Below are 10,695 nucleotides of genomic sequence, written 5' to 3' on the forward strand. Positions count from 1 at the left end.
AATAATGAGTCAATTACGGATACAAGTATTCCAATTCTTTCTGCAAAAGCCTTAATAAATCCATCACGACAAAAAATTCAATATTGACCGTCTTGTCCAAATGATCATTGAAGGAGCATTACAGCACGGAACCTATGCCTAAAAATCCACATTTAAGACACATCTTTTACTAATCCCATTCAAAATTGAAGGTGTTACTAAATCATGAGTTGAACCTATTTAAAATCCGTTTTAAGACAAACTTCTACTTTTTTTTTTTTTGGTGAAAATGATTCAAAGGTGATTGTGTTACTAAATAATGAGTCAATTACGTATTTAACCGTTTTATCTAACACCAAACTTCTACTTCACTAACACCATTTGCTGTTCAGTCTAACAAAAACTTTTGTGCATGGTCTACATGTCAAAGAGCAAGGATTTTCTGCCTCAACATCTCCAAAATATTTCTCCTTACTCCTTGGTTATCGAACATAAATTCGGAATATATCATCACATAAATTACGATTATCTGCCTTATTCCTACCATATGCTATGTGAAGAAAGATGATTATGAGTATGTGTAGAAACTCAAATTCAATGACAAATTGCAATAATGTCACTTAACTAAAGAGCTTGTGGAGTCTTAGCGTTCCATGTCAAGACTCAGAAGCGTCAAACCTTACACATTTCGGGTCCTTCGGGGAAGCATCGTCCGGGACTTGATGTCTTCGTTGTCTGTTTGTATCTGCAAATAATGTCAATAACATCAACTCATGACTGTCCGGTACGTGATATAAAAAATTTCCCAAAATCTTTCTCCATTCGTCTTCACTTACCCCGTTTTGCGTAACTCCTCAACGTAAAAAAAGGTGCTGACCAGCCTACCGAAACACACCCACCCATTATAATGAGAGCCCACCTAACGAAAATTCGCATTTCTCTGCAGGTTGTGGAAGAATCATCGCAACATCACCTCTCCCTGGTTTCCTCAGTTCTTCCTGTTAAGGTATGTACAAACGCCTCCTTCATACTGGTATTATATCTTGCTGAAGTCCATCATCGATCATCGATCATCTCCATCTCGCTCGTGTTGTCTCCTCAATTTGTCCCGATCAAAAAGGGTTTCTTTGCAAATAAAGTACCATCTTTTTGAAGAATTATTACCTTTTCTTGTATGAATTGATGTTTCGAAGCATGTTTTTAAACTTACCGCTTGCATTCAACTACGCAGAGTTTTCTTGATGGCGACGAATAACTATCCACCAAATAATCCGGGTTTTGTGTACTTCCCTCCTCCATCGGCATGGATCGATCCGAATTCAGTATCGTCCGACGATTGCAACAACAATACTCCGACGTGGGTCATTGTCTGCATAGTGCTTGTTGTGGTCATACTCTTCGTTTTCCTTTTCTACTACTTCTGGAAGCGAGAGAAGAAAATCTGGAAAATAGCGGCCTCGGCATCTGCTCCGGCCGCAAAGTGAGACCATCACCTGCGTCAACTACAAAGCTGGCTTGATCCGAATCCACTAGCCAAGCCGCCGCTAGTGGGTGTCCAGATTTTATTTCCAGGCGATTGTCAGGAGGACTATATTCTTTCTCATATTTTTGCCCTCTGTGCAAGTATAAGATCGAATATAATGTAGTGTATTCAGATAATAAATCAGACAGAAATACTATATGTTATTAATTTGGAAGCTAATATGCATTTGTGTGTTGAAACTTGAACGATGCATAGTGATAAATCATCTACTCTCCTATACAACATTAGAGATTCAATGCAATAAATCATTTTTATGCTGGAGTGTTTATCGAATTACTTCTAATAATACATTACAAGTTTTACTAGTTTAATCGAAACATGAATTTTCAAATCAGAACAATTTATACTCTTTGCGTTTTTTCATAACTCCTATATAGAATGTAGTAAATCGATCGAGTAATCCACATACACGATAAAAGAGTGTTTCCGCTCGCAGTAGAGTAATCTCTGACATATTTGCTCGATCATTGCCTCCTATTCCTAAGACAGCGGTTGGGATTAAGCCGCATGGCGATACCCACAAAAAGAAAGGACTATTTATTTTGTTTTCTTCTTTTATACTCCAGTCCATATGGGTGAATTATTAATCCTTATTTGAAAATGAAGCGCAAAGGGAAGGACATATATATGTATAGAATGTATATCTCAAATAGAAGATACAGAGTATATTTAAGAGGGAATCTACATCTAAAATCCACGATAAAGACGCTAAGATTTGGCCTCAATCCCATAAAAGCTAATACTCTTTTTGAATTATGAGTTGATTAAACATCGACCGTTTCATAATATAGACATATATATCAACTATCTAACGCCAAACTTCTATTTCACTAGCATCATCTACCATTCATTTCAACAAAACATTTTCTCCACGGACTACGCGTCAAAGGGAGAGGATTTGCCGCAACATTTCCAAAATATTTCTCCTTAGTTATGCTTCTTCCTCTATGCATATGCTACTCAAGCTCAAATACACTAAACTTGAGAATATATCATCACATTATAATTTGAGTAGAACGCCCATTCCTACCGCATTCTACACGGAGAAAGATGACTACGAGCACGCATAGACTCTCGAATTCAATAGAATAATCGTAATCATGTCACTTAATAAAGAACTTGAGAGTTCACATGATTCTTCTTTGTTTGTATCCGCAAATCATTTCATTAATATCGAATCATGTCCGTTTGGTACGTAATATTAAATTTTCCCAACTCTTTGTCCCGCCGGCTTCAATCATTCATCTTTTGTACATTTTCATTATAAAGAAAGTGATGAGTTGACCGAAACACACCCACCCATGTGGGGGCAGGACATCGAAAGCCATTATAAACGAGATGCTACCTAATGACATTTCTCACTTCTTTGCAGGTCGCGTAAGAATTGAAGCACCAACCGACCAAAAAAAAAAGAATTGGAGCATCAACGTCATTCACTGGGGTTGCTCGGTTCTTCCTGTGAAGGTATGCGCAAGCACTTACGGCTACTTCCACTCATATTATATCTCGCTGAGTTCCGTGTTGAATCATCTCAGTTTCACGCTCGGATGATAAGGTCTTCTCAATCAATCACGATCAAAAAGTTACTGCCTGAGAATCTGTTTGTAAACTCACCGCAACTGTAGAGAGTTTTCTTGATGGAGAACAGTAACTATCCACAAACTTATCCGGGTTTCGAGTACTTCCCTCCTCCATCTGCATGGATCGATCCGAATTCTGTATCATCCGACGACAATAACGCTCCAACGTGGGTCATTGTCGGTGTAGTCATTGTTGTCGTCATGCTCTGTGGTTTCCTGTTCTACTATATCCAGAGGCGAGAGAAGAAAATCCGGGAAAAAGCGGCCTCAAAAACAATAAAGCCACCTCCTCCAACTACGCCAGAGGAGAAGAAGGATCCGCCTCCAACTAAGAAGAAACCTGATGCTACGCCGAAAAATCCGGCTACACCCGCCAACCCGCCGCCAATGGGCATCCCGATTTCGTACCCAGGTCATTGCCCAGCATGCGGACATGGAGGAGGACTACATACCTTTCTCATATACTTGCCCTCTGTGTAAGCATAAGATAGAATGCAATGTAGCGTATCCACCCAAAAAATAAGACATAAACTAGAGTAGTTTTTCTCATCTTATTGTATGCTTATGGATTTAGAAGCTTCTATGAATGTTCGTGTGTTAAACTTTAATGATGCATGGGGATAGATCATCCATTCTACCGTAGACATTGGAGATTTCACGTAATGAATAACTTTTGTGTTTAGAGGGTTTATCGGATTTCTTCCCTTAATACTTGGGCAGTTCTATGGCCATTGAGAGATAAATTCTCAAATCATAATGAATTATAACTCTTTACATTTATTTGTAATTTCTATATGAAATGTCGTAAATTGATCTAGTAGTTTACATACATAATAAAAGAGCTTTCTACTCTCGGTGGAGAACCTTTTCACGGATCCATCCACTCTATTATTGCCTTATAATCCTAAGAGAGGAGCCGGGACAAGGCCACATGGGGATACTAGCAAAAAATAATGGACTGTTTTATTCATTTTTTTTGGGTGGGCCTTTCTTACTCCAATCCGTACAGGGGAACTATTGATCCCTATCCAAAATGAAGTGCCAAGGAAGGACATACATAGAAAGTGTTCTGCTAGTGAATGGGAGTGCGGTCGTGACACGAAACCTCGAAAGTCAAATGATTAATGGATGGGATTTTTTTTATCCGACGGTCACGAGGGATTGAGGATCAGTACTAGAGAATCCTTCGACGCACCCCCAAAACAGAGTAAAAAAGAAACTTCTCATGTCCACCTGGTGTTGGAAAACGACATCAATCGTTTCTCGTGAAATCCGGCTAGCATAACGGTTCCTTGATTTGCAACGGTGTTGTTGTGGCAACGGTTTTCCATTGTCAAAAGATGGGATCCACAGCTTTCCCAAGGAATCCATTTTACTTGAGAAAAACCTATGGTGGGGGCAGCACAGTTACTCTCCCGAGGAGTGACGATGCCGTCACGCTCAAGTTTTCCTTTTCAGAAACGTCTGGAGTTCGCCAAACCTTGCTTTCAACCCACTTATCTGGAAGCATCTATGTGATATAGGGTCTAGCAATCATGGCAACCAACGACGACCGCAACAACTAATGGAAAGCAACGAGAAAGGGATTCACAGACTACAACAGCACAAGCTCCCTCTTCCACACGCCACCACACCACACCACAAACTCCAAACTACACAGCGTGTGCTATCACTTTCTAAGAGCAGGCATAGCTTTCCTTGAAGCTACGACCTTGTAGATCGACAATGACTGCAACAAGCTCTTGTATCTTGAATTTGAATAGAATACAACCTTGGACGTGCAGAAAAGTCAAGCCCTCTTTCTCTCTTTTCTATCCTGTGCTCTCTCTCTCTCTCTCTCTCTCTCTCTCTCTCTCTCTCGGGCAAGAGCACCACCAGCAACAAACCCTTCTACCATGAAAAATCAATTTTCATGAAAGTATTTCAAAATATTTTTAATTTCAGTAATAGAAGAGATCACGTCACTTTAATCTTCGCAAAACTTTACCACTATTATATTTTTAATTTCAATAATAGAAGAGATCATGGAAGGGAAAGGTGAGGGGTTCAAATCCCCACTTTCTCAGGAAGAGATAGGGGTGGGGACGCATAAGTTTCAGGAGTGGGCTTCGACTCCCACGCCCTGCAAGAGACAAGGCAAAAGTCTGAAAGTGAGTGTAGAGTAGTAATAGAGTAGAACTAACTAAAAAAAAAAAAAGTACGCTTTTTAATTAAGAAAATCATTTAAAAAAATAAACTGCATGCCGATGCCACTCTCCGTGTTTCAAAGTCTTTCAAGCAAGTTACGTTCTAAAATTTAGGTCGACGGTCCCCTCCGGTGTCTTTGATGCTATGCCCATGCGAAACATTGTGCTAGGCTTCGTTTAGCAGCCACGTTGCTAAAGGCTTTTGGGCCTTCAGAGGCCCTTGCGCATATTGTTAAAGTATTCGGCGAGTTTTTTTAGAGAGCTTAAAGTCTTTTAACCAAAATCAAGTCCGTAAGCTTTGGGCCCTAACATTTCAAGAATGCTAATACAATTTTTCTTTCAATTTTGTCCTTGCTAAATTTTTGAAATTTCAAAGATACCCTCACTAATTTCTACCTGCACAACGTCACTGGCAATGCCAAATATGACCACCAGCGAGCAAATTAAGTGCTGGCGACCTCTTACCGAGGTTGCACGATTCTAAACAGCCCTTGCTAAGGTCGCCTAAGGTTGCCACCAATGCCAAATCTAGCTCGGCTGTATTTAATGAAGGGTTTGAGTTTAGTTTTTTTTTTAAATAGAAAATGTCCTTTATTAGTGTACTTTTTCCAAACACCCATTTAAACTGAAATCATTTTTCAACACACTTTTAAATCACACTTTATCAGACATTATTTGCCTATCAGAAAACTCGTATTTCTACAAACCCATTTAACCAAATTTTTGTGCATTTCCTCAAAATTTTCCCCAAAATTTCAAGCAAACGCAGTCTTAATCAAGAAAATGTTGGGTACCTTAATGATAGACACATCGCAAAAAATTTCAGACTCTCTCTCCCCCTCTCTCTTTTCCTTTTTCTCTCAAGTCTCTTGCTCCATCTCCAAGCACAGAACTAACTACAAAAATTTTCAGATTTTTGTCTCCTCACTCTCTCCGTTACTTTCTCTCTGTGTGTGTTTAGTAGTTGCTTTTTTTCCCCTCTTTCCTCTTGTGTCCTCCTAGGCTTGAGCTGAAGCCCAAGCTGGCTGCCTTGGCCATGAAGCTCAACCTCGAACCCGAAGCTTGGGTAGTCTTGGCCGCTCGAGTTTCGAGCTTGGCCTCAATCTCGTGGCAATGGCCACTTGGGCTTCAAGCTTGTGGCCATGGTGGCCTAAAATCATAAGCAAAGACGTCCGTCGTTGCAGCAAGAGCAGGGGTCGTCGAAGGCCTCAAAATTCAGAATCAAAGGAGATGAAGCTTCCAGGACGCTCGACCGAACGATCCGCTACTTCCCAAGAAGTCGGCGAGACCTGGAGGCGATCGTCGAGGGTGTCGTGGACGAGATTGAGAGAGAGGGGATGGAATCATGATCGGCGTTGGAGGTTCTTCTTCAGTGTCTACGACAGTGGAAGAGAGAGAGAGTGAGGTTGTTACGGAGGAGAGAGAATGTTTGTAGTGAGTTAGCGAAAGACTTGTGAGACCGCTGATAACACGTGTCGAGCATTCAGTGAATTTATGCAAATTTGATGTGTTACCCAATATTTTCTCGTAATTTCAAGGGGCTTTTAGCCCCGAAAGCTCATTGGAAAAAAAAAAATTAGGCGTTTGGTTTAGTATTTGAAGGTGTCATTGGCCAAATGCTGGACTTTAAAATACTGAAAGCCCAAAGCAAGCTTTCAACATTTCGGAAATGCAAGTCTACGTCTACTATTCATCTATTGACTTCTTTTTTTTTTTTTTTTTTTTTTAAACCAATCATCTTCCTCACATCCCAACCGTCGTTGATCGGCGACGAAGTTTCATCGGATTTTATTTTCATATTTAAAAATAATAATAACTATTTGCAAATGTTAGGTTCGCCTTTTTTTTTATCATTTTTATCTTTTGACAATCAATAACCCAATTTTTATCAATACATTAAAATAATCATTAATTAACGAAGATGATTAATACTACAATAATTAAAAAATAATAATTCAAAGTTGAAAACAAACCTAAAAGAACCCTAGGCTAAAAGTTGAGTTTTGCATATAATCTATAATAAAATTCTTTTAATATAATTTTTAAATAAATTTATTAATATATATATTTTACATTACTCTCAACATGAAAATATAAAATGTTATATAATCATTGTTTCTTTTTTTGCAATTTTAAAAATACTAAAATTAAAAACTAAAATTAAATAATTTAATTTGGTTATACTAAAAGGCTTTTCAAATAAATGTTTACAAACAGTCTTGCATTTCCCTAAAGCGTTATAGTTTCTCAAAATAGTTTAGATTTCAAAAAACCCATTTACTTAAAAGGCGTTTGCATTCTCCCACAAGATTTCTCCAAAGCCCAAACCAAAGGCGCCCTTAATTCGTCAGGAGTTAGGAACCCATCAATTTCCTCCTACTCTTGGCAACTACTCCAAAAGCCCGGCTCAGCTCGAAGGCGGACGCCCCAAATTGGTTGTGGATTGGGCTTCACTGTCATTGCAGACGGGCCGGACAAAGAGATGCCATCTTCAGTAAGGCACTCCACGCGCTGACCTTAAGATTTGAGTTTTACGTTACTCGTAATTAATTCCGGATCGCGCTTATTTCAATATAAGCGGATCGACACGACCGTTGAACTTGGGAATTGGCGAGGTTGGAGCAATAAAGTCTGATCCGATCTTGGATTTTCATTATAAAATTCCAGAAAAGATGAGACAGAGATCGCATCGAGGCCCTTTGGCAGCTTCACAGAACCTTCGTCCGCATTGGGCCTTGTGCAAATGTGACGCACCGGCTGGCAAGCACTGCGAGGTTTTTGGGAATCTGGAGTTTGACTCTGTCCCTCAATACACTTGCAATTACAAAGCAGCGATCTGAGCTCGGTCGCCGATAACGAGGGCGATGGTTTCCCGCTGACCCAGCAGAGATGCCACGTGGCGCCTGGTTCCTCAGACAGCGTGACGATCCGTGGAACTTGCTCTGGACTGTACGGCCTTCGGCGGTCGGAAGATGATGCGTGGAAGAAAGCTCGGTGGGGTTTCTTGAACCATAGGGAGTTATGGATGCGTTCAAGCGAATTTCAAAGTTAACACGTTTGCCCATACCAAATTCATAAAATACCGTACGAGATGATGTGAAAGGTCATCCAGTGCACTTACTTCTCTTGCCCGTGCCCGTGCCCGGGCCCGTGATCTTTTTATTATTTTTCCAATGAGTTGCCGTGGACATGCTTGACCATGTAGATTTCGCATTTATTGGTGAAAATCGAGTCGATTGCGCGCGAGAATTTGAATTGGGTCTCACTTAGCTAAACAAGATGGGACTTTCTAATTGAAAGAAGTTTATTCACGAATTGGTACGGCGAAATTTCAATGGGATGTACCGATAGATAGGACTCAGTGCATGGCACAATTGAGTGACCCCTTCAATGAATGTTTCTCCAACTAATTTACTTAGTACCTTCATTCACTCGTGCATAAAGGTAGTTGGGTCATTCATTTTTCGGAATTGGTACTTGTTTCGATGGTCCTCCCATTCGTACCAATATAAAAAAGGGACCGATCTGACAAACAAAAGAAAAGGAAACAAAAGGCCAAATGCAGGGGCGCCGCTCGTCTGACTTGCTGCGAACGGACCGGACAAGCAAAGGCATCGACCAGACCATTACGCCTCGAGATTCACAATTCCCTGTTATCATTTCGGAAAAATTTCAAATCGAAGAGTGATTCCCATATTTGAATGTATTTTGGCATAATACGTGTGTCCATACGTACATGTTACTGCACATATAGGTGCATGTGTGCGTCTTAATCTAGTTCATTGCTACGAGTTGATGGAAGAAATAACTTAATCTAATAATTTGTGGTTAATGACTATTTGATTTTGATTGATGAATCGATCAAAGTGAACTTCACTAATGGGATGTATTGCATGTATAGTTGTTCAAATTGACAAGAATTAGCAACATGATGTATAAACCAATTTAGATCGACTTTTGATAAAATTATCCAATCAATTATAAACTTATTATATAGATTCTAACTTAATTATAAAGTTTTTAGTTTTGCCAATGTTGCACTAAATATATTCACGAGATTCCAATATGATTTTTATAATCAATTTTCATTTGAAAATACTGATGTGATAGTCCAGTTATTCCCGTTATTCTACTTGACATAGCTACTTTCTAACGTGGAAGAACGCAATGCTAGTTTGTGTTGTACTTTTTTTCTTTATTATGTCTTATATAATTCCTATTTATATTCTCCAGCAATTACATGAAAACCCGTGTAGTTGAGATTTACGACTAAAAGAAAGGGATGAATGTAAATATTGTACATTATTAAATGAAGAGAATGCGAGCCTATTTACAACTTTATAGGATAACTATTTTAAAGTGATGTGATATCAATTACAATATGTCGTAATATAAAAAATACTCTATCATTCCCCTCAAATTCAAAGACTACAGTTTGTGGACCATATATAACTTCATATAGATCATGGCCTATATTTTTGGCAGAATATCAAATTTGAATATGATCTAGATATTAACCCATATAAAAAAAAATCCATCTAGAAGGTGAGATACAGCTAAATATGATATCTAATATGGAAAAACTAAGGAAAAAAAATGAGAAAAAACCCAGTGGATTCACTTCTCTGCTTATAATTCCACATCGTCCCCATTGGGTTTGCACCTCTTGGTTGATCTACTCTTATTTAAATAATAATTATTCGAACCCATGTTATATCCAGACATTATCAAACGCTATATAGGATATTTTAAATCTTATTATATCCTTATTTTATCAAATAAAAATGTTAGGACAACCAAATATGGCCAAAGTGACATTAAAGAGGTTAATTTGAGTTTGGAAAAAAAATCCATAGAACACCTAAGTAGATGTGTCTTAATCATGACATTGGCTATTTGTTCAGAGAATGAAGTAGAGACAAATTGAACATTGCCACAACAAATGTGATGTTAGATGAAATAAGAATTTGTTTTAATGTGCTTGATGTGTTCATTAAAAACATAATGACTTGTCATTCGATCTTAGTGAATCCGTTTCTCATGACTCATTTTGATCTAATTTACTTTCATACCATGGGTTTGGAATGCGTAATAGAAGTCCGTTATTTTCATTAGAAGAGATCTTCAAGAGGGAGCTAAAATCTAAGTCAATTAATATATCTAGTTGAACTCAATTTCATTCAACTTTTGGTTTGGAATTTCTAGCATAATATCAAAGCCAAGGTTTACTCCTTTCGTGTAAGCCTCAACCCCATTAGTCAAATTTCCACATGTCATTCCTAGTTCGGCTTGCACGTGAGTGGGGGTGAGTTTATATCAATTCTCATGCCGAAGCTTCTCCTTTGTATGGTGATCTCTTCTGCATTTGACTATTGTCGACCCCTTTTTTTTTTTTTTTCCATTTTTG

General features: G+C 38.7%; 2 long non-coding RNA genes across 2 annotated transcripts; both read left to right on the forward strand.

The window, feature by feature from the left end:
- The first annotated feature begins 807 nt into the window (after positions 1-807).
- Positions 808-1,783, forward strand: LOC104432801. The gene is made up of 2 exons (XR_723409.3): positions 808-985; positions 1,211-1,783. It is a non-coding gene; the product is annotated as an uncharacterized LOC104432801 (long non-coding RNA).
- Positions 1,784-2,859: 1,076 nt separating this feature from the next.
- LOC104432802 lies at positions 2,860-3,796 on the forward strand. The gene is made up of 2 exons (XR_723410.2): positions 2,860-2,986; positions 3,058-3,796. It is a non-coding gene; the product is annotated as an uncharacterized LOC104432802 (long non-coding RNA).
- The last annotated feature ends 6,899 nt before the right edge of the window (positions 3,797-10,695 follow it).

The sequence above is a fragment of the Eucalyptus grandis genome, chromosome 2 (assembly GCF_016545825.1).
Source record: "Eucalyptus grandis isolate ANBG69807.140 chromosome 2, ASM1654582v1, whole genome shotgun sequence".
NCBI classification, from domain to species: Eukaryota; Viridiplantae; Streptophyta; class Magnoliopsida; order Myrtales; family Myrtaceae; genus Eucalyptus; species Eucalyptus grandis.